General features: G+C 46.9%; 1 long non-coding RNA gene and 2 other non-coding genes across 5 annotated transcripts in view; 2 read left to right on the top strand and 1 right to left on the bottom strand.

Moving 5' to 3' along the window:
* Positions 1–2,665: 2,665 nt before the first annotated feature.
* On the bottom strand, positions 2,666–2,738 carry TRNAM-CAU (transfer RNA methionine (anticodon CAU)). The gene has a single exon. It is a non-coding gene; the product is annotated as a tRNA-Met (tRNA).
* A 14,369-nt stretch (positions 2,739–17,107) lies between these two features.
* Positions 17,108–26,547, top strand: part of LOC144306627 (uncharacterized) — a 201,647-nt gene continuing 192,207 nt past the window's right edge. Inside the window, exon 1 of one of the 3 annotated variants that reach the window (XR_013373723.1) lies at positions 17,108–17,317. This is a non-coding gene — a long non-coding RNA (uncharacterized LOC144306627). The remainder of the gene's footprint in view (positions 17,318–26,547) is intronic. The other 2 variants (XR_013373722.1, XR_013373721.1) reach the window with 2 other exon arrangements.
* Positions 17,213–17,294, top strand: TRNAL-AAG (transfer RNA leucine (anticodon AAG)). The gene has a single exon. It is a non-coding gene; the product is annotated as a tRNA-Leu (tRNA).

Here is a 26,547-nt window from a genome sequence, read left to right as displayed (position 1 = left end):
ACAATCACTTACATCATTAAAACAGGGATGTAGGGCAGCTCCAGTGGCCCAGCGGTTTAGCGCCTCCTTCAGGGCAGGGCGTGATTCTGGAGACCGGGGATCAAGTTCCACGTCAGGCTCCCTGCGTGGAGCCTGCTTCTCCCTCTGCCTGTGTCTCTGCCTCTCTTTGTGTGTCTCTCATGAATAAATAAATAAAATCTTTAAAAAAATTAAAACAAGGATGTAAGTTACTTTTTGCCAATGACCTGGGGGCAGAAATAGTCTGGAGCCATATTCAAAGGGGCAAGGGAAAAATAAAACAAAGCAAAAACAAAAAACAAAAAACAAAAACTAAGGGGGAAGGAATGGAGTTGGGAATAAGTAAAAGGAACATGAACAGAATTTAAAAAGAAAGGCATTCTGGGATGCCTGGCTGGCTCAGCGATTGAGCATCTGCCTTTGGCTCTGGTTGTGGTCCTGGGGTCCCAGAATCAAGTCCTGTGTTGGGCTCCCTGCATGGAGCCTGCTTCTCCCTCTGCCTGTGTCTCTGCCTCTCTCTTTCTATGTCTCTCATGAATAAATAAACAAAAGCTTAAAAAAATAAAAATAAAGACATTAAAAATCTTAATAAAATAAGGAAGACATTTGGACTCAGGACCAATACTTTTTTCTCACTAGGATTTCGAGGAAAGCAGCTATGATATGGTGCTCAGTAGAGCAACAGACTTTTAATCTGAGGGCCTAGGATTCAACTCCCTGTTGAATTTCCTATGGTTTCCACTGTCCATCTCTGGCTTCACTTTTGCAGAGCTATCCTTTTATGCAGAAACCACGGGGATACATGACCTAGGTGGCCACATGATGGAAAAATCTTTAGGGTCAAGCATTTCTAGCCCGCAATGAAGAAGTGACTCCCCTACAAAGTGAGGAAAAATAGTGGGGGATACATGGGAGCTTTACAGTAGGATGGTCCAAATCTTTGTGAAAAGAACTAACATGCACATGGTCCCAGAGTAATAATCTTTGCCTATTGATCTCATTTAGCTAAAAAAAAAAAAGTAGGCCAGAGTAAAGTTATTACATCCCTTCTTAAGGAATGTGGGTGGCCATGTGTAGAATTCTCTGAGTGAAGCAGAAGTGCTCTACCCCAGAATTGGTTGGTAAATGAACACTGCAGAGGCTTTTTTTGGACATTCAAGTTCAGTAAAGGATACAAATTAGGTAGAACTAGAAACTCTCATCTAAACTTGCATTGTTACAATAATACCTTATTCAGGAAAATAGCATGCTGTGATCAGAATTCTGCGTTTCCACGTCTGCCCAGGGCCAACCACACCCTCCAACACAACTTTAAATAAATCATCTTGGGACACCCAGGTGGCTCAGCGGTTGGGTGTCTGCCTTTGTCTCAGGATGTGGTCCCGGAATTCTGGGATGAGTCCCACATCAGGGTCCCTGCAGTAATGGGACCTGCTTCTCCTTCTGCCTATGACTTTGCCTTCTCTCTGTGTCTCTCATGAATAAATAAATAAAATCTTTAAAATCAATCAATCATCTTGGTTTTGTTTTTGGTGGTGAATGCTCCAGACCATGGTTGCTGCATATCATAGTCATTGATATTTTATTTTATTTATTCATGAGAGAGAGAGTGAGGGCGAGAGGCAGAGACACAGGCAGAGGGAGAAGCAGGTTCCATGCAGGAAGCCTGACATGGGACTTGATCCCAGGACTCCAGGATCCTGGATCCAGGCAGCGCTAAACCACTGAGCCACCCAGGCTGCCCTCATTGATATTTTATTACTTCCACTACCCTTATTACAGGTGCAGAGATTTGATTTCCATGGTAGAGTTTATTTTACATAGGTGAGAATGTACTGATCAAGCATGAATATGGTTATGATATATTCAGGTTCTGGCTTGGAACGTCTCTGACATCTGGTTACTGTGTGTCAGTCCTTCAAGCCTAAAAAACTCTGGGGTGAATTAAAACATAGTTTCTACAAAGGAGAGGAACAGATCCTGAATAGCGAGGTCTCCCATAAGGATGAGGCATTCTCTAAAGAACCAGATTATACAGAGAGTCCAGTGTAAGAAGATACCCTAAATGTACAGATGGGACCAGATTATACAGAGAGTCTAGAGCAATCTGGTCTGGTTAGGACCAGATTATACAGAGAATCTAGCGCAAGAAGATACCCTATATGTGAGAAGAGGAAGCCACAAGACCTGCTGAGAAAATTGAATGTCAGATTTCATTTATCTGTCCATTCATTTTTTTTCAATAAAGTAAGCTGCACTTGAGCACTGTATGTTATACTAGATGTTGGCAAACTGAATTTATTATTTTTATTTTTTATTTTTGGCAAATTGAATTTAAATACAATAAAATATTTTTAAAAAAGAACTAAGTTGCATCAATAGAAGGGTAGTGTTCTAAGAAGGACTAGAAATCAGAGGAACTTGGACAAAAGAGCTTGTTCATTGGAAAGAGACGAAGATAAGCCATTGCACACATAGAAGTAAAGAAGAACATCCAAAAAAAAAAAAAAAAGAAGAACATCCATATGTACTTATCTACTGATCATGTGGGAGAAAGTGGAGACTTAACCTCTTTGACAGAATAACGTCGGGCCCAAAAGGGCAGGAAAGCTGTTGTTTCCTGACCCAGAAGAGCTCAAAACGTTACTGCCCCCTCTGAGGTTCGAACTCAGGACCTTCAGATTATGAGACTGACGCGCTGCCTACTGCGCTAAGGAGGCAGGTGGCACCAGCGCTCTCAGCGCGAAGTATTCGCTGCGGATTTTACTTTTGCCCCAATTTAGTTCCTCCCCAGATTACCTTCCTCTACACTTCAGAAATGAGATGCTCTCCTGCAACGGCTCCTAACCCCGAGGCCGCTGGAGAACGTAGGCGTTGACGCGACCGCCTCGGCTCCCCTGCGTCCAGGTTGACGACCTCGCCCTGGCGCGAGGAGGACATTTCCTCGATTTACCCTCCTGGAGAGGCGCACGCTCACCCGCAGTGAGTCAGCGCAGGTTGCCCGCACCGAGGCTCTGCTCTTCCATCCGCGGACGCGTTCCTCCTGCTGCCGTCCTTTTCAGGAGACGGCCTGCGCTTGGGGGCCGCGGGGGTCCCACCCGGAGACTCCCTTCGGCCTCAGGCCCGCTGGACACTCGGTGCAGAGCGCGCGGCGCCCGGAGCGCACCTGCAGGCGTGCGAGCGCCCGGGCGGGGTGTGCGGGATGGGACGGGAAGGTGTGCAGACAGGAAGGTGTGCCCGGGTGTCCGGGTGCCCGGGTGTCCGCGCCGAGGCTGCCTGCTGGATCCCCTGCCCGGGCCGCAGGTGGTCGGGAGCTCAGGGCGGGCGCGCCCTTGCGGTCTCGCACAGCCGCCCCGGGGCTGGAGGCTCCGCGGCGTTAACCTCAGGGCCTCTGTCCCGCGTCGTGGCTCCTCTGCACCTGCAGTAACGTCCTCTTTTGGGTCCCGCGAGCTGCGGCCTGTGGTTCAAAGAGGCGCGCACTCCGGGCTGCGTCCCCCGGTGACTTCGCTCCGCGAGGGAAGCGATTCGGCAGCAGCGTGATGCTGCCTGTAGATGAGCCCTTGTGCTCTGAGTTCAGATAGTGCTAGTTTAATTACTTCCCATCGCCATGTGGCTGATACACGATGGCACATTAGTTAGGTGTCCACCGTAGCTATTGGACAGCTGCCTGCATACACGTTGCGGTGCTCACCACCAGGGTAGCTCCCATCACCGAACCGCCCTATTACAGCACTCTTTTCCCTGAGATGTGCTCCTTCCACCCCTGTGACGTGGGAATTCCGATGCTGAGTGAATTTTTAACCTGGGAACAGCGCGACCATATTTTCTAAGAGTTTGAATAACGAAAAAGAGAATGATTACCATAGGAACGCCAGCCTGACCCAGACATCACTGAAAAAGTAGAAATGACTGTCATTCCAAGGACAAAAGGAAAGACAGGTGCACCTGGGTGTGGGAGGTAACCAAAAGGGAGGGTACTACATAGTATGTGGAAGAGAATTTGGAACTCTACATGTCAGAGGAGGCATGCAGTTGTATAGGGAACCTAAATCTGCAAATCCCATGACCTGCCGAATCAAAGATTTTTTTTCACCTCCCACACCAACACTCATTTGAAAATAGCATTGTGTCTAATACTACAAGAAACACATGCATTATCTTATTGATTGCTCTATTTCCTGATTCAGAAATTGCAAGGCGAGGACATACAAGACGGGACATTTCTATGCTGTGTATTGGCCTCTTGCACCATGGAGCTGATTCCAACAGATGAACTCGCTCTCTACAATATGGCACCAAATTGAGTCGTGTGTCAAGATACAGCAACAAGAACAAATTTCCCCCAGCTCCTATGTACTATTATTTGAAGCATAGCATGGAAAACCTTCTTCCTGATCAATATGTAGATTTAATTAAAACTTCCAGATACATAAAACTAGTGATTACTAGTGATTAAATACAAAATGGACCTTGCTCAGACATCTGCATGTTTCGCAGAAGGTGCAAATGTAATTTTGGCAAATTTCCACTTAGCCTATAAGCTTTTTTATCAAAGAAAATGAAAAGATATTATCTGGTGAGTGTTCTACACAACTTGTCTGCAACACTGCTAAAAAATGTTGTAATTTACTCATGATATTGAGGCAGTCATAGTTTATCAAGCCTTATGGTCACTGTTTACTATCTTCAAAATGTGCGGAAGCACTTAAAGAAGTTTCTGGCTTTAGAGAAATGGAAGGAGATGGCTTTCTCAGGCGTGTGCCTCCAAGATACCTAGCATAGTTGTGGGCCATAGGAAAAAATGTTAAAACATTGCTCTCCTGTAAAATCTTTACTTCCAGTGGGATAAAAAGAATACCTTTCTCTAATTTGGAAACACTTTGAGGATGAAAATAGTGAAAAGGACCGCGGTAAAACAGACATTTATATGCTCTTTCTCCAGCGTTGTTTGATGATATGTCATGTAAATTGTGACAAAGGCTTATATATACACATACAGGAAAGACTAATTTTTGGTGGAAACAAGACTGTTTCAGAAGAAAGGAAAAACAGTGTTCACAGGAAAGGGCAGCCAAGCAGTTAAGTGAAACAAGACTCCCTTAGTTTCTTTACTAAAAGTATAACTTACTTAAAATCCAAGTTTTCTTTCACAAGTTCAAGTTACTGCTGTGCTTTAATCAAGATGAGGCGAACAGGAGGGATGCCTGGGTGGCTCAATGGTTGAGCATCTACCTTTGGCTCAGGGTGTGATCCTGGTATGGGGATGGAGTCCCTGTATTGGGCTCCTTGCAGGGAGCCTACTTCTCTCTCTTCCTGTGTCTCTGCCTCTCTCTCTCTGTCTCTCATGAATAAATAAAGTCTTAAAAAAAAAAAAAGATGAGGAGAACTGCAGCAGGAGCAGATCTGTAGGCTAGAGAGATCAAGGCATTGTGTACCTGTGTACCTTCTGTGGGGATGTCAGTCCCATCCCTGACTGTGCTCAGTGGGAAAGGGGGTTGGGGTGGTTATGGGAATCATCAGGGTGTAGAGGATACTTATAGTCACATGACCTGGTGAACTCAGGCAGGCAGAGTGCACATGTAGAATATGTAAGGTTCAGCTCAGAGCCCTGGAGAACTAAAAAATTTCAGAGGTTGGGAGAGGAGGAAATAAAGAAGGAACTACATTGAAGTAGAAGGAAAACCAAGAGGGTGTGGTGTTCCAGAGGCCAATGAAGAATGTGTTTCCATAAAGAGGAAATACCAACTGGCAAAATGCTCCTGAGAAGCAGACCCAAGCAAAGGCTGAGGATTTACCACCAAGCGCCTCAAGATAGAGTCCACTGGGACTCAACAGGGGTTTCCTTGGAGTGGAGGCTGAAGTTTGGTTAAGAATGGGCTAAAGAGAGGGGCACACTTAGGGGTATCTCTACCCTGCAGACATTCAGTTTTTGGAGAAAGTGGTGGCATGTTTGGTTTGACCAGAGGACAATGAAGGCTATCCTAGTTGGTAATGCTGGGAATTACCCACGAAACCTAGGCTGCATAAGTAAGGAGGTAAAGACGTGAGGAGGAAGGAGATGCATTCGATAATTTACCAGAAGACAAGAGAAGAAGAGCTTAAAAGACAAGAAGTGGTTAGTGTAAGATATGATTGAAATTTACATCTTGAGTTGGTACTGGAAGTTTAAATGTAAGGTCAAAGGTGATGAAGTTTTGGAATATAGGTTTGGTCCAGAGCCCATGGCCAAGAAAGAATTCTTGAGATGTCTTTGGTGCAAAATGGTGGTTTAATTAAAGCACAGGGACAGGACCCGAGGGCAGGAAGAGCTGCTGCCCTGGGGCCTGGGAGGGGAGGCTGATTATATACGTGGGAGTTGGGAGGGGTTTGAGGAGAGCTTGTTCTCTAAGGAATTTTGGAAGCAAGGTTCCCAGGACCTTGAGGGGGGCAGCTGTTGTTGGGAAAGGTCACTTATTACCTTCTGATAAAACCTGAGTCATGAGACCCTTCAGATGGATACTGGTTGGCCATGTGCTTGGGGGATGATCGCCAGAATGTATCTTGGAGGTTTAGAGATGAAGGAAATTTCTAAAGGAATTTTTATATGTTCAAGTAGACTTACAGGCTCCTGAGGGTCAGGCTGATTGCCTTCTGCCCTTAGCAAAGTATGAACATCGAGGCAGTTGAGTCCATAGAGGAATATCCCTCTGCCTGTTTCAAAGGCTTGTCAATGTGCTTTCTTCTCAGCTAGCCCTTTGTTCCCACATCAAGGTGGTATGTTTTTCAAATTGCAGCTTATAACGCTTTTATGGGTTGTGAAATCACTTTAGTGGATCCCAACTAGAATTTCAATTTAGGTGAAAGAGAAGAAAATACAAAATGTCAGCATGCATCACAAGTAAGGGTTGTGATGTGAATGCTATTTCTAATTATAGATCCCACTAGAGCAAGTTTGAGAAACACCAGGGTAGAAAAGGAAAGAGAACAATCTTTAGAAATGAAAAGCCTAGGGGGAGATGCGGTGGGATGATAGGAGGGCTGAGGGAAGCCACATCCCACTTGCATACCTGGACCCCATTTGTTCAACAAGATTTGGGGAGCTCAAAAAAAAAAAAGATTTGGGGAGCTCTATGGTTGTCTCCTCTGTAGGGGAGGGAGAGGAAGACACTATGGGTAGGATTTTTTCTCACAAGTTTTATGTATATCTAGAGAGGGTAAGAAGTACTAGAAGCTGGCTCCTGATAGTAATTTGGGCAAGTTTACTGAAACTGTGGTTTTTAAGCAGGAAGAAACCACAGTTCTCAGATTAAGGAAAGCGTTAAGATTTCTTTCCTTTTGACAAGAAGACCAGCCTAGATTTTATCCTGAAATATTTTCCTGTTACCATCTCCTTATCCTTTTTTTTCTTCTCCTTCTTCTTCTTAGTCTCCTACCCTAGCCTTACCTGCTGAGCCCTCTCAATTTTGAGCCAGTTTTTGAGTCTGTAAAGAATATGATTCCCAGCAACACGTCCTCATCGTTCCCCTCCAGACCACATGTCATGGAGCTGAGGGATGCCAGGTGCCAGTGTGCAATGGCCTTTCACCCTCTGCATGGATGACTGTGGTAAGGCACCAGAGTCAGGCCTGTCTTTTGCACTGTTTTATCCCTAGTTTTCAAATTTCATGTCTTCGTAAGAAAAGCATCACCTGAGAGAAGACTGGCTCCTGTATGGTGGGTGAATGGCACCCTCATGCTCCTGTTCTTTTCAGCCCCCTGCTCTGTCTTTCCTGCCACATCCTACCAGCTACTGTGAATTCTCCGTGTTCTGTACTCCCTGAATGCATCTTCTTTATCCTGCTGTGGATCACTACCACTGTTTTACTGGAGATAATTATCCTCTTCCACCTCCTGACCCCAGTGTCTTTTCTCTCTCCTGTCTACAGCCTCCAAACTGGTTTCTTGGCTTCTATTCCTGCTTGTTTTATGCTACTTCTCTATACAGGCCTGTCCCATGAGGTGCCCTGCAAGAACGTGTGGATCAGGTGAACAGGGTTGTCAAGGGCCTGAGCCCTAACAGCCACCTTTCTGTAATTCATGCACCAAAGTGGGTTGTTATTACATAATTTGCATAATGGCCCCTGTGTGCTAGCTGTGGCCCCCACTTGCACAGCAGGGGCAGGACAAGCTTGCAAAGATACCAACTACAGTGACCTCCTTTTCTGATTCCCCATGGTCTTCAAGGTAAAGTTCAGAGTCTTCAGCGCTGTCAGGATACAGCTCACAATGTGTTCTGATGATCTACTAAAATGTAACAGCGTCCCAGAGCATAGTGGCTTGAGGTGGGCAAAATAATGCCAGAGACACTGCTCATTCCTGGAAACTGTGAATTTTATATAGTAAAAGGGACTTTGTAGACGTGATTAAGGTTAAGGACCTTGAGACGGGGAGGTGATCCCATCACAAGAGTCCATGAAAGTGGCAGCAGGAAGCGGAGACTAGGTCAGAGAGGCAGGATTTCAGAAGGCCTGGCACCCATGTTGAGCCAAGGCTCCTGCTAGCTTACAGCCATAAGAAAACAAAGACATGGGTTCCTAAAGCTTCCCAGAAAGGAATGCAGCCTGCCAATGCCTTGATTTCAGCCTGGTGAGACAACACCAGACTTTAGACCTACAGAACAATAAACTAATACATCTGTGTTATTTCTTTTTTTTTTAATATTTTATTTATTTATTCATGAGAGAGAGAGAAAGAGAGGCAGAGACACAGGCAGAGGGAGAAGCAGGCTCCATGCAGGGAGCCCGATGTGGGGCTCTATCTCAGGACTCCAGGATCATGCCCAGGGCCGAAGGCAGACACTAAACCACTGTGCCACCCAGGGATGCCAATCTGTCATTTCAAACCGATGTTTGTAGTGATGTGCTGTGATTGTTAAAAAGTGGTGTTAATAACTTTCTTGATTCTGCAGGCCGGTGTGGGCAATTCCGTTTCCTGTGGTGTCAGCAAGAACCCCAACCCTCGAGGGCCTGCCTGGGCTAGGATGTCTCAGAGGACACACTCACATGACAGGCATTGGTGGCAGATGTGTGGGGTCTGCTAGGAGCTTAGCCCCAGCTGTGGGCCAGGGTGCCAAGCCAGGGCCTCTCCGTGTGCTTTGGTTTTCTCAGTCTGGTCACTGGGTTCTCAGACAGAGCTGCCCAAGATCGAGCATTCCAAGAAACCAAGTTAGAAGCTGCCAAGGTTCTCGTGACTCCAGCCTGGAACTGTTGCGAGATGGACTAGGGAGACCCTGGGCCCTGGGGTCTCAACCCAATCCGGCCCAAAGATGTCACCAAAAAGAATTGGTCTCCTCACCAGAAAGAATTCAAAGACAGACACAGGGCAGTGGATGATGGGTTCAAGCAGGAAAGTTTATTAGAGCCAAAGTATCCTCTCGAGATGTGAGAGCAGGTCAGCTCAAGGAGGAGAGAGCTGCCCGTCCTGGAGTTTCAGCTCCTATCTTTCATTGACGGCTGTTAACCAGGGGGCAGAATAATTATGACTTCAGGCAGATTTCTTGGAAACAAGATTACAAGCTTTTTTGCTGGTTACATGCTTCGCCCCCCTTATTTGTTTGTTTTTTACATTTTTAAAATTTAAATTCAATTTGCCAACATATAGTATAACACCCAGTGCTCATCCCATCAAGTGCCCTCCTCAGTGCCCATCACCCAATTACCCCAACCCCCCCCACCCACCTCCCCTTCCACAACCCTTTGTTTGTTTCCCAGAGTTAGGAATCTCTCATGGTTGTCTCCCTCTAATTTTTCCCACTCAGGTCCCCTCCTTTCCCTTATAATCCCTTTTGCTATTTCTTATATTCCCCGTATAAGTGAAACCATATAATGATTGTCCTCCTCTGATTGACTTACTTCACTCAGCATGATACCCTCCAGTTCCTTTTTTTTTTTTTTTAACCCTCCAGTTCCATCCACATCAAAGCAAATGGTGGGTATTCATCCTTTCTGATGGCTGAGTAATACTCCATTGTATACATACACCACATCTTCTTTATCCAGTCATCTGTTGAAGGACATCGTGGCTCCTTCCAGTTTGGTTATTGTGGACATTGCTGCTATGAACATTGCCCCCTGCCCCCTTATTTGGTTAGGGGTTTCTTGTAATGGTTCAGGGGGGAGATTTTAGTATGTTAATGGAGTATAATGAAGGAATAATGTGAACTATGGCCTATTTTGTCAGCCACCTTGAGCTTATCTGGTTTAATCCAGTTTCTTGTGGCGTTGTTTTGGAGTGCTGCCAGGCTAGACCTGGAGCTTCCCCACCGTGGGCCACGGCCTTTTGTTCTCTGGTCTCTGGGTATCTCGTTGGAGCCTCACTGCCCACTCTGACAGAATTGTCATAGGGTCACTTCAATGACATTCCATGAGGTCAGCCCAACAGGGTGATCACTGACAGACACGTTACATTCTGCTCAGTCTTCAGAGACTGTCTCTTACACAAAGTAAGTCTCCTCTCAGCCCCCACCTTTGATTCTCTTTCTACTCAAGTCTGGTTAAACTAATAGCTAGTGATTTTCAAGGTTGGCTTCCCTGGCAACCTGTCTCCTTCCTCAGGGGACCCAGAGGCTTTCCAAAATTCACTTAATTAACATAACAAAAGGCACCTTTTGTGGTTCTCATCACTCAGGAAATTCCAAGGGCTATTGGACCTCTGTGCCTGGAACACAACACCCGCCAAATATATATTTATTCCATGAAAAAGAAAGCCACAGGTCCCCAAAGGGTGTCATTTAGGCCACATCCCCGAACCTGGGCTGAATACCTAACCTGACTGCTGTTACAATCCCCCCTCCCCCTCGAAATGAAACTCTTAACCAGCCAGTGGGGGATTTTCTGACCTGCACCAGAGAGACAATCTGTCACAGTGATGGGGAGACACAGGGCTAGCTGAGGACAAGGCAGGAGCCTGGGGCAGCACATTGACAAGTCCTTGAAACAGGCAAAGGGACATTCCTTTATGGACTCACCTGCCTCAATGTTCATACTTTGCTAAGGGAGAAAAGCCATCTTAGCCCGACCCCCAGGAGGTTGGAAGTCTACTCCAACATATACAAACTCCTTCAGAAATTTCCTTTATCTCTAAACCCCCAAGATATATGTTGGTGATCATCCCCCAAGCGCATGGCCCACCTATATCCATCTGAAGGGTCTCATGACTCAGGTTTTATTAGACGGTAACAAGTGACCTTTTCCCACCAAAGCTAGCCCCCTCAAGGTCCTGGAAACCTTGCTTCCAAAATTCCTTAAAGAACATGCTCTCCTCAAACCCCTCCCAATTCCCACGTATATAATCAGCCTCCCCTCCCAGGCCCCAGGGCAGCAGCTCTTCCTGCCCTTGGGTCCTGTCCCTGTGCTTTAATTAAACCACCATTTTGCACCAAAGAAGTCTCAAGAATTCTTTCTTGATCCTTGTCTTTGGACCTCACCCCACCAAACCTCACCTAATTCCAAAACTTCATCAACAGGAGCCCTCTCCATCCCCATGAAGGAAGGCCTCTGGCCCCTCTCCTATGGGAATGCTGACTTCTGTTGGGGGGTATGTGGGGTGTCTATCAGGCTGGTTACCTCACTAGTGCTGATCAGGCGATTGTCACTTGATTGGTTTAAGAATCCATTTCTAGAAGAGCCAAAACTGTCCGTAAGTCTTGGTTGATGACATGGGGCTTAGCATAAGTGACACCATTTTGGGTCTCTTTTCCTTTTTTTTTTTTTTTTTTAACACTATCCTAGGTTTGTTGGTTAGGTTTTGCATGCAGAAAAGGGTGGTGCCGTCCTTTGAGACTGGAAGGAGCTTTTGTTACTAGCCTATTATCCTGGGGATTTTTCCACTCTGTCCTGGGCCTTTCCCAGAACGGTGAGACTGTATCACATTTTGTAAATATTGCTGTATAAAATTGCCTTGTGGGACAACTATATAATCCAAGACAAATTTGCAACAGGTCCAAACTTCAATTTTTGGGGGGGACTTCTCACACAAAAACCTGTCCACAGATGTTCTTGTTGGATTGGACAAAGGACTTAAAGAGATATTTTACCAAAGAACATACATAGACGGCAAATAAGCCAATGATAAAGGTTTCAACATCATTAGCCACTAGGGAAAGGCAAATTACAACCACAATGAGGTGTCATTATGTACCTATCAGAATGGCTGAAATAAAACTACTGATACGTCAGATACTGATGAGGCTGTGTCCATTGCTGGTGGGAATGTGACCTGGTACAGCTACTCTGGAAGGCAATTTGGCAGTTTCTTTCAAAACTAAACACGCAAGTACCATACCAGTGAGCAGTTGCGCTCCTGACTATTTATTCCAGAGAAATGAATAATGAGGGAGCAGAAGGCTAGATGAGGACAAAGCATGAGCTGACACCCCACAAATGACCCCCCCTAGGTGGGATGTGTGTGACATTCCTTAGGTGCTCCTGGCTGCCCTAAAGCTAAGGGAAGGAAAAACAAATAGTTAATTTATAGAGATATTAGTCCTATAGACATGAGTCCCCCTCAGTTTACAAGATGTCTTAGTGATTTACAAGAAAAAAAGTATTCTAAGCAATAACCTAACTTCTGGAAGGAAACTCCTGACTATATTAATGTTAATGCCTTGCTAGAGGGAAAAACAACTTTAGCTTCACAATGGCAAGGCCTCCAGTATCTTGTAGGTCCTCTCTACCACACAAAAATCATTTGGAAACTTCCATTTTTTCATACCTCCCCCAACTCCCAAGTATATTATCAGCCTCCCCTCTGTGTCCTGGGGCAGCAGCTCTTTCTGCCCACCCATTCTGTCCCTGTGCTTTAATAAAACCACTGTTTTGCACCAAAGATGTCTCAAGAATTCTTGGTCGTCAGCTCTGGACCTCACTCCAGCAAACCTCACTTATATTCCAAAACTACATTATGAGGGATCCCACTGGTGATGGAAATATTTTTATCTTGATTTTATCAAGATCAGTATCCTGCGAGAGATACTACACTAATGTTTTGCAAGATGTCACCACTGCGGCAGCTAGGTAAAGGATGCCTTGTTGAGATCTCTCTGTGTTATTTATAACTGCATGTGAATCTACAGTTATCTAACAATTAGGAATTTAATTTAAAGAAGATGGAGGTCAGGAGCTGAGAAGTAAGCCATCTCTAAAGAGTCCTTACAAGAGGGAAAGAGGACAGAATGGCAGGAGTGGAGTCCCAAGAAATAAAGGAAGACTGCTTCAGGAAGGAAGGGCTGCCATTAATTTTAGGACCAAGAAGAAGCAAGGCATTTGAAGGTTGGGAAGTGGAGGTAATACTCTCCTGGATTGGAAGGCAGACTTCAGCTAATGAGCCACTGATGAGGCAAAGAAGTCGAGACAAATGCTGCTCTTCCAGCAAGTTTGGTGGTGGGTGGAGGGAAAGTCTGGGCAAGAATCCTGAGGGCAAGATGGAAGAGCATGTGTTCGGTCTTCGCTGTCTCAAGATGGAGATTTAGGCATTCTGTAATTTGAAGAGGGGCAGGTAGGGTGAGAGCTCAAAGACGCGGGGCAGAATGGAATGGGGAGAGCGGTCAGATCAGACGGGAGTGTTAATCAGTCTTGGAAATGAGGGAAAACTTTTCCTTTAAGCAGGAAGGCAAAGCCTGGGATGTGTGCAGAGCCAGCAGATTAGGAGTAGGCGGAGGGCTAAGGGAGGCCAGGGCAGTCTGCTGGCTTCCCCCTCTTGCAGCCCTCCAGCCGGAACCCCTCTCCAGGCCAGCAACCTTTCCTTGCCCTTTTTGCTCTTCAGAGCTGCATGGGATCTCTCGTCTTCAATACATATTTGCTGAAGGAATGTGAGGTGGGGAATTAACATGTCACTATAGTGATGGAGTTTTGGAATGTAGAGGAGGTTTGGTGGAGTGAGGTCTGGAGCCGGCGATCAAGAAAAATTCTTGAGACGTGTTTGGTGCAATATGGTGGTTTTATTAAAGCCTGGGGACAGGACCTGGGGGCAGGAAGAGCTGCGTCCCTGGACAGTGAAGGGGTGGCTGATTATATACTTGGGAGCTGGGGGAGGTAAGGAAGAGGGAGACTTTCAAGAGAACTTTTATATACTAAAGAGAACCTACCGATTCTGGAGGCCTCGCCATTGTTAAGCCAAGGTTGGTTTTTCCTCTGGCGAGGCATTCACAAGACAGTTGGGAGCTTCCTGGAGGAACAGGACACTCCCCTCAAACCCCCCCCCCCCTTCAAGTATCTTCAATGAGCTGCAGGTGATAAGGGCATTTAATTGTATCTACATTTCTTTCTGGAAGCTAGGTTATTCATAAAAAAGCTTTGTTCTTGTAAATCACTAAGCCATTTGTAAACAGAGGGAGACTCCTGTCTTGCAGAATTCTAAGTCAACTATATGTTTTCCCTCCCTTAGCTATAGGGCAACCAGGAGCACCCGACCTGGGGGCAGGGGGGAGGTCACAGGGTGTCAGCTCGTGCCTTGTCCTCAGCTAGCCTTCTGCTCCCTCTCAGCATCTCTCATGTTGAACTTCTCTCTCCCCTATCTACCTGGAGGACCGCCCCCTTTGGCAGAGAATGAGACTGGGGAAGGGAGTCATGATGTAGAAACGAACGGTAGAAAGAGGCATGAATCCTTTGGGCCTCCTGACTTGGGCTCCCGGTTGTTGGAAGACCTCCATGTGGAGGAAGATAGGGTGAGTCTGGAGCAGAGCCGGAGCCAAAAGAAGATGCTGCCTCTCACAAAAAAGGAAGTGTTTTTCCTTCAGCCCGTTGGGCTCTGTCTCTTGCACGGTTCTCCCCAGGATTCTTTTCCTGGAACCATCCTTTTATCACACAAATTTCCAGGGTTTTCCTTTTTTTTTTTCGACAAAAGCCTTTTTTTTTTTTTTTTTTTTAGGTTTAACGAATATTTTCGTATTTGTTGCAGACAAATTCAGAGTTTTCATTATTTCAGCTCCAAGAGGTTGCCCTTTCCTGCCAAGCCCCGGGTTTGAGGTATCTTAGTTAAGTCTTCAGCTCATCGCGCTCCCAACTGAGCTACTTTGGCCTAGTACTCAGACTCTAGTGTAAAAAAAGATAGTTTTATCACTGAGCTCTTTGTATTCCCGACTTAGGGAGTATTTACTTAAACACCGCGAAAGAGCCCTTTGAGAGAACCAATATGCATTGGAGGACGGTGTTCCTCTCAGATACTCGCCACTCCAGGAGGGCCATAAGGTGGCAGCCGCAGACTTGTGTCCCAAGACCTGTCCTGGGAACAGTCACTGCCCTCATCCCAGGTGGGGTCCATGGGACTCTGGCTCGTGGGTGGGTGTGGGCCACGAGGTCCCAGGTGAGTGGTTTGCAGGTGCTTGGTGGGCAGGGCCCAGGTGCATCCAGCCTGTAGGCCTGTTTGCACACCAGCTGGGCAGCTTCCCTGCTAGTCTAGTGATTAGAATTTGGTGTTTTCATTGCTGCGGCCATGCTCCGGTTCCTGGTGGAGGAAATAATTGCTCTCAGAACCTGCAGAAAGACTCAGCAAGTTTTCACAGGAGAGGTGTTAGAAATTTTCCAACACTGTTGGACTTCCCCTGGGCAAGGCTGCTGTATAGGATGTTTGACCCTCTGAAGTCAGTTAGGTGGCCCCCACTGACAGTCTTTGATTTAAAACTGACCAGGGAGGGGCACCTGGGTGGCTCAGTCAGTTGAGTATCTGCCTTCAGGTCAGGTCCTGACCCCAGAGTCCTGGGATCGACCCCTGCTTCCAGCTCCCTGCTCAGTGGGGAGCCTTCTTCTCCCTCTGCGGCACCTCTGCTTGTGTGCATTCTATCAGATGAATAAATAAAATCTTAAAAAAAAACAAAGCTGACCAGGGAGCCTGTGGCCTTATCATTCTTGTGATGTTGTGGTTTGAGTAAGGATGGGTGATACCATCCTTAATGACTTCCTTTTCCTTTTGGGTCTGGTTATTCTTTGTTGGTCACAGCCAACTGTCATAAAAAGTATCGTTTCCACCTAGGGCAGGGTGGTCTAGTTCCCGTATTTTTGGTTTTCTTACATCTCCGCATTTTTGGGACGTCGTTTTGTGAACCTGAGTCCACAGTCCCCTACCTGTGTCTCCCTACCTAGCCCTGCCCATCCCTTACTCAACACGTTGCCATGAGCAGGATGTGAATCTACCTAATGCCCGCTGAACTGTACACATATACAAATGGCTAAAATGCTAAACTGTAGGTGATGTCCACTTTTAACCACAGCTTAAAATAACAAGAGGCCCCGTCCCTGGCTGGGGGTAAGGGAGTTCCCAGCTCTGGTGGGAGGGAGTGTTGTCATCCGGTGTGAAAACCCAGGGTTCAGCCACTGGGAATGGCTTCTTCCTCTGCAGGTGGATAAACATCGTCAGGGACAGCTGTGGCTGCGGGACCTGCGAGCAAGGTAGCAGCCGACACTTGCGGGGGCTTCGCTAGTTCAAGTCCGTTCCCAGAGCCGTCGAGTCTGTGCAGGTCTCTCTCCAACGCCACTTTGCAGGCAAAGAAACGAGGTAAAACGAGCAGGTAAAACGAGCAGGCTTCAGTGGTACCCCGGGGGCTCGGTGAGGGGCCTGACAAGGGGCCTTCAGGCTTCCTCGGCAAGTGACCAGGTTGGACCTCCTCAGGGGCAGGCTGCGCGGTTTCACAGGAGGAGGCGGCCTGAGAGGCAGAGGAGACGCCTGTAGACGCTGACCCCGGGTCGCTGGCAGCAGGGGGAGGCAAACGGGGAACGGCCCGCCCTCCCTCACAGCCTTCGCGGTGGGCTTGAGGACACCAGGCTCCGGCCTCAGCAGCGCAGGGCACGGTCCGGGGCCCCGGGGACTCCGTGACCGCGTCCGCGAGTGGGTCTGGGCGCGGACGTGAGCGACGGCCGGTCTTCGCCGCGCTGGACCACGGAGGACGCAGAGCGGATCAAGGCGCGACCGCGGCCGGGGCTCTGCCGCGACCCGAGGCGCCCACTCGACGCTCCGGACTTCCGGCCGCCGGCGCGCTCGGTGACGACACTGGGCTGCGACGCCGCCGCTCCGGACTTCCGGCCGCCGGCGCGCTCGGTGACGACACTAGGCTGCGACGCCGCCGTCCCGGGTGTGGGGGTCCGCGCCGGCCGGGGGCGGGGCCTCGAGGGCGGGGCCTCGGGCGGGGCCTCGGGCGGGACGAGTCCATCTCTAGGGCGCCCTAGGAGGCCGCCGCCCGCGGAACGGTAGCGTGGCCGAGCGGTCTAAGGCGCTGGATTAAGGCTCCAGTCTCTTCGGGGGCGTGGGTTCGAATCCCACCGCTGCCAACAGTTTTCCTTCTTCACGCCCGGTAAGGCCCCTTTTCTCCTCCTGCGATCCCTGCTTGCCCTTGACCCACGCCCGCGGCCCGGAGAGGTCGCTCAAGCCGGCGGGCTCCAGCTGGTGCCTACAGGGGTGGACGCAAGTCCGGGTGCTGGTCTCCTAGCGGGACGGACCCCGCAGCCAGCCGCTGAGCAGACGGAGGAAGAGACCCCGCGGGGATCGCCGGGGCTAGTCCCACCGCCGGGTGCTTCCCGAGCTCCGGGCGTCCTCGCAGCGTCAGGCGCCTCTCGAGCGTCGCTGCGACCGCAGCTCCGGGTGCTCCTTGTGTCGCCGGTTCTGCTTCCGCTCAGCTGCACGCCACGTCTCTGCGGCTTGCAGGACGTCGTGGTCCGGCCAGATCTCATGCACGCGTGGCATCTTTCGCATCTCCTAGTCCTTAGCTTGGAAGTTGTTTCCTGCTAGAAGCCTCCCTGCTGCCAGCTCCAGAGTTCCAGTTAGGGAGGGAGTGGAGGGATGTGCAGGAGGAGAGCTCAGAGGAACCCCACCCCACCCCCACCTCGGAGCTTATTCTGCAGATATCTCTGCTGTGTGTGTGTACTCTGAGGTCCCAGATTTAAGAGTGTGCACACATGGGGGAATAGCGTGCACGACATGCTGGAGGGATGCACACACCACCTCCTTCCCAAGGCTTACTGCTGGGATTGCAGGCCACTTTTCACCATTTTCTCAGTACCTGCCTGCATTGTGAGCCCAGCGTGGGACTCTATCCCGGGTGCCCAGGATCAGGCCCTGGGTGGAAGGCAGGCGCCAAGCCGCCGAGCCACCCCGGGATCCCCTATAACCCACTTTAGATACCACTTCCAAGTCCCTTACTTCTGACTGACCAGCTACAAAGCGGGGGTTCCAAAGACCCCCTCCTCTGATTAGATAATTCACTAGAATGGCTCATAGGACTCAGGTACACATTTGACTTTCATTTACTGGTTTATAAATAGATTTAAGTCAGAAACAGCCAATGGAAGAGATCCCCAGGGCCAGGTAGGCAGGGGGCTGGGGATGAGGAGCTTCCATGCCACAGCCAGCCGGCCCCGAGCCCAGCACCTCCATGTCTTCATCAGCTCTGAGGCTCTCATTCTGTCATTTATGGTTTGTTTTTATGAAGGTTTCATCATGGAGGCATGATGGATTCTAATCCCCAACCCCTCTCCCCTCCTGGGGAGGTTCAGGATGGACGTGGGAGCTGAAAACTCTAGGCTTTTTATTATGGCTTGGTCTTTCCAGCTACTAGTCCCATTCTAAAGCTGTCTAGGAACCTATCATGGCCTGGTTAGAACAAAAGATGCTCCTGGCCCCCAAGAACTTCCAAGGGACTCAGAAGCTGTGTGAGGAACTAGGGACAAAAACCAAAATAACTTTCTTATTATCCTACAGAGTCAGTAACTGCCCTTTGCCCTGGGCTGTTTTGAACAGCCTTGGAAGATGTAGTGTCTGCCATCTGGTGCAAAGCACAGGTGTTCTTACTGAGTTTGAGAAGATATGCAAGTATAAAAATTTTGGAGCACAATATTTCAACGAACACTTGAATAGTTCACTCAAAATCTAGAATTGCACTTTCTGGTGCAATTGCACTTGTATTTTATTGCACTACTATTATACTACTATTTAGTACTACTATTTAGTACTATTTAGTACTTCAAATGTGCTCACAAGCTTGAGGAAGTGAATTTTCAATTGTATTTAAAATTTAAATTTGAGAGAGGATTCTACATTGTTATTGGAAAAATAAGTATGTTTGGGGGCAGGGGTGCCTGGGTGGCCTAGTAATTGAGCAGTTGCCTTTGGCTCAGGCGGTCACCTTGGGCTCCTGGGATCTCAGTCCTCAATCAGGCTCCTTTAGGGGAGGCTGCTTCTGTCTATGCCTCTCTCTGTGTCTGTCATGAATAAATAAATAAAATATATTTTTTTAAAAGCATGTTTGGGACAACTTGGCTTTGTGAATTTCTTTTTTCAGTTGTAAGTTTTATGAAATCCAAGTACAGACTTAAGTATAGTATGTCCGGTGGAAATTTACCATACAAACTGAGAGGTGCTGTAAATGTAAAATATATACTCGATATAAAGAGAGCAGAAGGGGGATCCCTGGGTGGCTCAGTGGTTTAATGCCTGCCTTTAGCCCAGCGCCTGATCCTGGAGTCCTGGGATCGAGTCCCACATCAGGCTCCCTGCATGGAGCCTGCTTCTGCCTCTCTGTGTGTGTCTATCACAAATAAATAAAAAAAAATAAAGACAGCACAAAATAAGAAAATACTTCATTAACGTTTTTGATTGTATATTGAAATGATAGTTTGAACATTTTGGGCTACGTAGAAGTATACTACTAAAATTAATTTATTTCTTTTTACTCTTTTAATGAGAACATCTTAAATTACGTGGCTGGCATTAGATTTCTATTGGACAGGACTGGGCTAGAATAATACTAAGACATTTGTGTCAACTTCTGTGCCTCTCTCCAATCCCATTACTATGACTCCTTTTCAGAGGTGATCACTCTGCTGAATTCTGTTTATCATTCCTTTTCTTAAATGATCTACACTTAAGAAGAAATCACTAATCATTTTTTAATTTAATTTTATTTTTTTTTTAATTTTTTATTTATTTATGATAGTCACAGAGAGAGAGAGAGAGGCAGAGACACAGGCAGAGGGAGAAGCAGGCTCCATGCACCGGGAGCCCGATGTGGGACTCGATCCCGGGTCTCTAGGATCGCGCCCTGGGCCAAAGGCAGGCGCCAAACCGCTGCGCCACCCAGGGATCCCATCATTTTTTAATTTTAATAATAAACTTAGGGATCCCTGGGTGGTGCAGCGGTTTGGCGCCTGCCTTTGGCCCAGGGCGCGATCCTAGAGACCCGGGATCGAGTCCCACATCGGGCTCCCGGTGCATGGAGCCTGCTTCTCCCTCTGCCTGTGTCTCTGCGCCTCTCTCTCTCTCTGTGACCATCATAAATAAATAAAAATTAAAAAAAAAATAACAAATTTATTTTTATTGGTGTTCAATTTACCAACATACAGAATAACACCCAGTGCTCATCCCGTCAAGTGCCCCCTCAGTGCCCGTCACCCATTCACCCCCACCCACCGCCCTCCTCCCCTTCCACCACCCCAAGTTCGTTTCCCAGAGTTAGGGGTCTTTATGTTCTGTCTCCCTTTCTGATATTTCCCACACATTTCTTCTCCCTTCCCTTATATTCCCTTTCACTATTATTTAAATTCCCCAAATGAATGAGAACATACACTGTTTGTCCTTCTCCGATTGACTTACTTCACTCAGCATAATACCCTCCAGTTCCATCCACGTCGAAGCAAATGGTGGGTATTTGTCATTTCTAATGGCTGAGTAATATTCCATTGTATACATAAACCACAGCTTCTTTATCCATTCATCTTTCGATGGACACCGAGGCTCCTTCCAGTTTGGCTATCGTGGACATTGCTGCTAGAAACATCGGGGTGCAGGTGTCCCGGCGTTTCATTGCATCTGTATCTTTGGGGTAAATCCCCAGCAGTGCAATTGCTGGGTCATAGGGCAGGTCTATTTTTAACTCTTTGAGGAACCTCCACACAGTTTTCCAGAGTGGCTGCACCAGTTCACATTCCCACCAAGAGTGCAAGAGGGAGAGTTTGACTTCTTCTTTGCCAATTTGAATGCCTTTTATTTCTTTTTGTTGCCTGATTGCTGAGGCTAGGACTTCCAATACTATCTTTAATAGGAGTGGTGAGAGTGGACATCCCTGTCTTGTTCCTGATGTTAGGGGAAAGGCTCCCAGTGCTTCCCCATTGAGAATGATATTTGCTGTGGGCTTTTCGTAGTTGGCTTTTAAGATGCTGAGGAATGTTCCCTCTATCCCTACACTCTGAAGAGTTTTGATCAGGAATGGATGCTGTATTTTGTCAAATGCTTTCTCTGCATCTAATGAGAGGATCATATGGTTCTTGGTTTTTCTCTTGATGTTATGATCAATCACATTGATTGTTTTACGAGTGTTGAACCAGCCTTGCATCCCGGGGATAAATCCCACTTGGTTATAGTGAATAATCTTCTTAATGTACTGTTGGATCCTATTGGCTAGTAGCTTGTTGAGAATTTTTGCATCCATGTTCGTCAGGGATATTGCGCTATAATTCTCCTTTTTGGTGGGGTCTTGTCTGGTTTTGGAATTAAGGTGATGCTGGCCTCATAGAACGAGTTTGGAAGTACTCCAAATCTTTCTATCTTTCTGAACAGCTTTAGTAGAATAGGTGTGGTTTCTTCTTTAAATGTTTGATAGAATTCCCCCGGGAAGCCATCTGGCCCTCGACTTCTGTGTCTTGTGAGAGTCTTGATGACTGCTTCAATTTCCTCCCTGTTATTGGCCTGTTCAGGTTTTCTATTTCTTCCTGTTCCAGTTTTGGTAGTTTGTGGCTTTCCAGGAATGCGTCCATTTCTTCTAGATTGCCTAATTTATTGGCGTATAGCAGCTCATAATATGTTTTTAAAATCATTTGTATTTCATTGGTGTTTGTGGTCATCTCTCCTTTCTCATTCATGATTTTATTAATTTGAGTCTTTTCTCTCTTTTTTAAAATAAGGCTGCCTAACGGCTTATCTATCTTATTAATTATTTCAAGGAACCAACTCCTGGTTTTGTTGATCTGTTCCACAGTTCTTCTGGTCTCGATTTTGTTGAGTTCTGCTCGAATCTTTATTAACTCTCTTCTTCTGCTGGGTGTAGGATCTATTTGCTATTTTTCCTCCAGCTCCTTTAGGTGTAAGGTTAGCTTTTGTATTTGAGTTCTTTCCAGTTTTTGGATTGATGCTTGCATTGCGATGTATTATTCCCTCAAGATTGCTTTTGCTGTGTCCCAAAGATTTTGAAGGGTTGTATCTTCATTCTCATTAGTTTCCATGAATCTTTTTAATTCTTCCTTAATTTAAAAAAAAAAATTCTTCCTTAATTTACTGGTTGACTCTTTCACCTTTTAGCAGGATGGTCCTTAACCTCCACGTGTTTGAAATCCTCCCAAACTTCTTCTTGTGATTTAGTACTAATTTCAAAGCATTATGGTCTGAAAATATGCAGGAGATGATCCCAATCTTTTGGTATCGGTTAAGACTTGATTTGTGACCCAGTATGTGGTGTATTCTGGAGAAAGTTCCTTGTGCACTTGAGAAGAATGTGTATTCAGTTGCGTTTGGATGTAAAGTTCTGTAGATATCTGTGAAATCCATCTGGTCCAGTGTAGCATTTAAAGCTCTTGTTTCTTTGGAGATGTTGTGCTTAGAATATCTGTCGATTGTAGAAAGTGCTACATTGAAGTCACCAAGTATAAGTGTACTATTATCTAAGTATGTCTTAACTTTGGTTATTAATTGATTGATATACTTGGCAGCTCCCACTTTCGGGGCATAAATATTCATGATTGTTAGGTCCTCTTCTTGGATAGATCCTTTGAGTATGATTTGTGTCCCTCTTCATCTCTTACTACAGTCTTCGGGATAAACTTTAGTTTATCTGATATAAGGATGGCTACCCCTGCTTTCTTTTGAGGACCATTTGAATGGTAAATGATTTCCAACCTTTTATTTTCAGGCTGTAGGTGTCCTTCTGTCTAAAATGAGTCTCTTGTAGACAGCAAATAGATGGGTCTTGCTCTTTTATCCAGTCTGAAACCCTGCTCCTTTTGATGGGGTCATTAAGCCCATTCACATTCAGAGTTACTATTGAAAGATATGAACTCAGTGTCATCAAGATACCTATTCAAAAAAAAAAAAAAAAGATACCTATTCAGTCCCTGTTTTTGTGGATTGTTTCCTTGGACTTCCTCTTTCTTTTATTAATTTTTTTTTCATTTATTTATGATAGTCACACACAGAGAGAGAGAGAGAGGCAGAGACATAGGCAGAGGGAGAAGCAGGCTCCATTCACCGGGAGCCCGACGTGGGATTCGATCCCGGGTCTCCAGGATCGCGCCCTGGGCCAAAGGCAGGCGCTAAACCGCTGCGCCACCCAGGGATCCCTCTTTTCTTATTTTTTAAAGATTTTATTTATTTATTCATGATAGACATAGAAAGAGAGAGAGGGGGGCAGAGACACAGGCGGAAGGAGAAGCAGGCTCCATGCTGGAAGCCTGTCATGGGACACAATCCCGGGGCTTCAGGATCACGCCCTGGGCCAAAGGCAGGCACTAAACGGCTAAGCTACCCAGGGATCCCTGTACTTTCTCTTTCTATTATAGAATCCCCCTTAGTATTTCTTGCAGAGCTAGCTTGGTGGTCACATATTCTTTCAGTTTCTGCCTATCTTGGAAGCTCTTTATCTCTCCTTCTATTCTGAATGAGAGTCTTGCTGGAATAAGTATCCTTGGCTGCGTGTTCTTCCCATTTAGGACCCTGAATATATCCTGCCAGCCCTTTCTGGCCTGCCAGGTCTCTGTGGAGAGGTCTGCTGTTAATCTAATATTTCTCCTCATAAAAGTTAGAGATTTCTTGTCTCTTGCTGCTTTAAGGATCTTTTCTTTATCTCTGGAATTTGCAAGTTTCACTATTAAATGTCGAAGTGTTGAGTGGTTTTTATTGATTTTAGGGGGGCGGGATCTCTCTACATCCTGGATCTGAATGCCTGTTTCCCTTCCCAGATTAGGAAAGTTTTCAGCTATGATTTGTTCAAATACATATTCTGGCTCTCTCTCCCTTTTGGCGCCCTCGGGAACCCCAATTTAATGTAGATTTTTTCCTTCTGAGGCTGTCATTTATTTCCCTTAACCTATCCTCATGATCTTTTTTTTTTTTTTAAATTTTTTTTTAAATTTTTATTTATTTATGATAGTCACAGAGAGAGAGAGAGGCAGAGACACAGGCAGAGGGAGAAGCAGGCTCCATGCACCGGGAGCCCGATGTGGGATTCGATCCCGGGTCTCCAGGATCGCGCCCTGGGCCAAAGGCAGGCGCCAAACCGCTGCGCCACCCAGGGATCCCCCTCATGATCTTTTAATTGTTTTTCTCTTTTTTCCTCAGTTTCCGTCCTTGCCATCCACTTGTCTTCTATGTCACTCACCTGTTCTTCCACCTCGTTAACCCTCCTTGTTAGGACTTCTAGTTTGGATTGCATCTCATTTAATTGATTTTTAATTTCTGCCTGATTAGATCTAAATTCTGCAGTCATGTAGTCTCTTGAATCCTTCATGTCTTTTTCTAGAGCCACCAGTTGCTTTATAATAGTGCTTCTGAATTGGCTTTCTGACATTGAATTGTAATCCAGATTTTGTAACTCTGTGGGAGAGAGGACTGTTTCTGATTCTTTCTTTTGAGGTGAGGTTTTCCTTCTAGTCATTTTGCTCAGTGCAGAGTGGCCATAAACAAGTTGTACTGGGAAAAGGAGAAAAAGAGAGAAGAGAAAAAGGAAAAAAAAAAAGTGAAAAAAAGGGGGGGAGGGGAAGCAAACATAAAACGAAAAACCAGGGGGAGTATCCTCTGATTCTATATACTGTAAATCCCTAGACTTCCCCTGGAACTTTCCAGTGCCGCTTGGTCAATAACTTGCCTTTCCCCTGTCCTGCTAGCTGGTCTTCTGGGGGAGGGGGCCACTGTCCTGATTCTCAGGTGTGAGCACTTGGGGGAGCTACTCAGCCCCCTGCCTGCTGCAGGCTCAGTGGTTGTTTATCCTGTGAGTCACTGTGTGGCCTAGTGGGGGTTGTTTATCCTGTGAGGCCCCAGGAGGAACAACAATAGTGGCAGCGGCAGCTCTGCAGCCCTGGAGTCACCTCCCGCAGTAACCACAGCAGCTCCCAGTCTGCAGGGGCCTGGATGCTCCGTTGGCGGGGGCTGCTGATTTGCACAGCTCGGGGCCGCCCAGCGGCAGGAGTGTCCTTGCTGTCCTGTGTCCTCCTGGCCTCTGCCTGTCCCGGGGGGAGCGCCGGATCCGGGGCTGTGTTCCCCGGCACCCTGGGCTCTGGGGCCTTCACTGCTAGAATTGAGCCTCAGGGGCTGCGCAGCCCCCTCTGCACGCAGCTGCCGCTGGAGCTGCTCCGGGGCCGCTGGGCCTGCGCTGCAGCCTTTTAGGGAGCTCAGCCACGGTGTGTGGTGAGCTCTCCCGGGGCGCAATTCTTCTGTTAGTGTCCCTGGGAGCCTGAGGGCATCCCCGCCCCTCCTGGGGTCCTGTCACAATTCCCTGCAAGCGCCTTTCCGTCATGGAAGATTGGTGAAGCTCCTGCTTCTCCAGGATGGGGCTCTCCTGTCCTGGGGCACTCGCCCTGTGGCCCTAGCCCGGCTCCTCGCGGGACCCCTCCCCCTTGGATGCTTTTTATTTATTTATTTTTCCGTCTTCCTACCTTCATAGAAGGGTGAAGTCTTCTCACTGTAGCATTTAGCTGTTCTGTCTTTAAATCTCAGGTCGAATTCGTAGGTTTTCAGGATGATTTGAAAGTTATCTAGGTAATTTGGTGGGGACAGGTGACTTGGGGACCCTACTCTTCCGCCATCTTGCCCCCTCCTCCTGCTCTTCCCTTTCAACAAAGACTGTCCACTATCAACCCATGTTATGGGGTGGATAACCCAATTAGGTCATTCAATGTTTACTTCCTTAAAATATCCATTATTTAAATATGGCAAAATATGTTTTTCTACTATTGGTGAACATTTGGGTTGTTTCTGGGTTTTGCTATTATGACCAAATACGCAGTGAAAATCCTTCTACATGGCTGTCAGTGCTTATGTGCAAGCATTTCTCAGTGCATCCCTAGGGTACAGTTTGGCTTTACAGGATAGAACCTATCTAGTTTCCAAAGTGGTTGCATCCTTTTACAGCACCACCAGTAAATACTGCAACTCCATGTCCTTGCCCAAACTTGGTGAGGCCATTTTTATCACATGGTGTCACTGTGCTCTGAGTGCCTTGTTACGGAGACTGGACAGCTGTGTTTCGCCATCATTCTTTTTCAATTTTCTGTGAAATACTTTTTCATGCTCTCTGCCTATTTGGGGGTTGTCATTTGCTTATTGGTTTATTTTTTTTAAATAATTTTTTCTTAAGATTTATGTATTTATTCATGAGAGATACAGAGAGAGGGAGAGAGGCAGAGACATAGATAGAGGGAAAAGCAGGCTCCATAAGGAGCCCGATGTGGGACTCCATCTCAGGACTCCAGCATCTGTCAAAGGCAGATGCAACTGCTGAGCCACCCAGGCGTCCCTGTTTATTGGTTTAAAGGAGTTTTTATATAA

Source organism: Canis aureus, chromosome 37 (assembly GCF_053574225.1).
Source record: "Canis aureus isolate CA01 chromosome 37, VMU_Caureus_v.1.0, whole genome shotgun sequence".
NCBI classification, from domain to species: Eukaryota; Metazoa; Chordata; class Mammalia; order Carnivora; family Canidae; genus Canis; species Canis aureus.
Note: the sequence above shows the minus strand (reverse complement) of the source record. Positions and strands in the feature narration are given on the sequence as shown.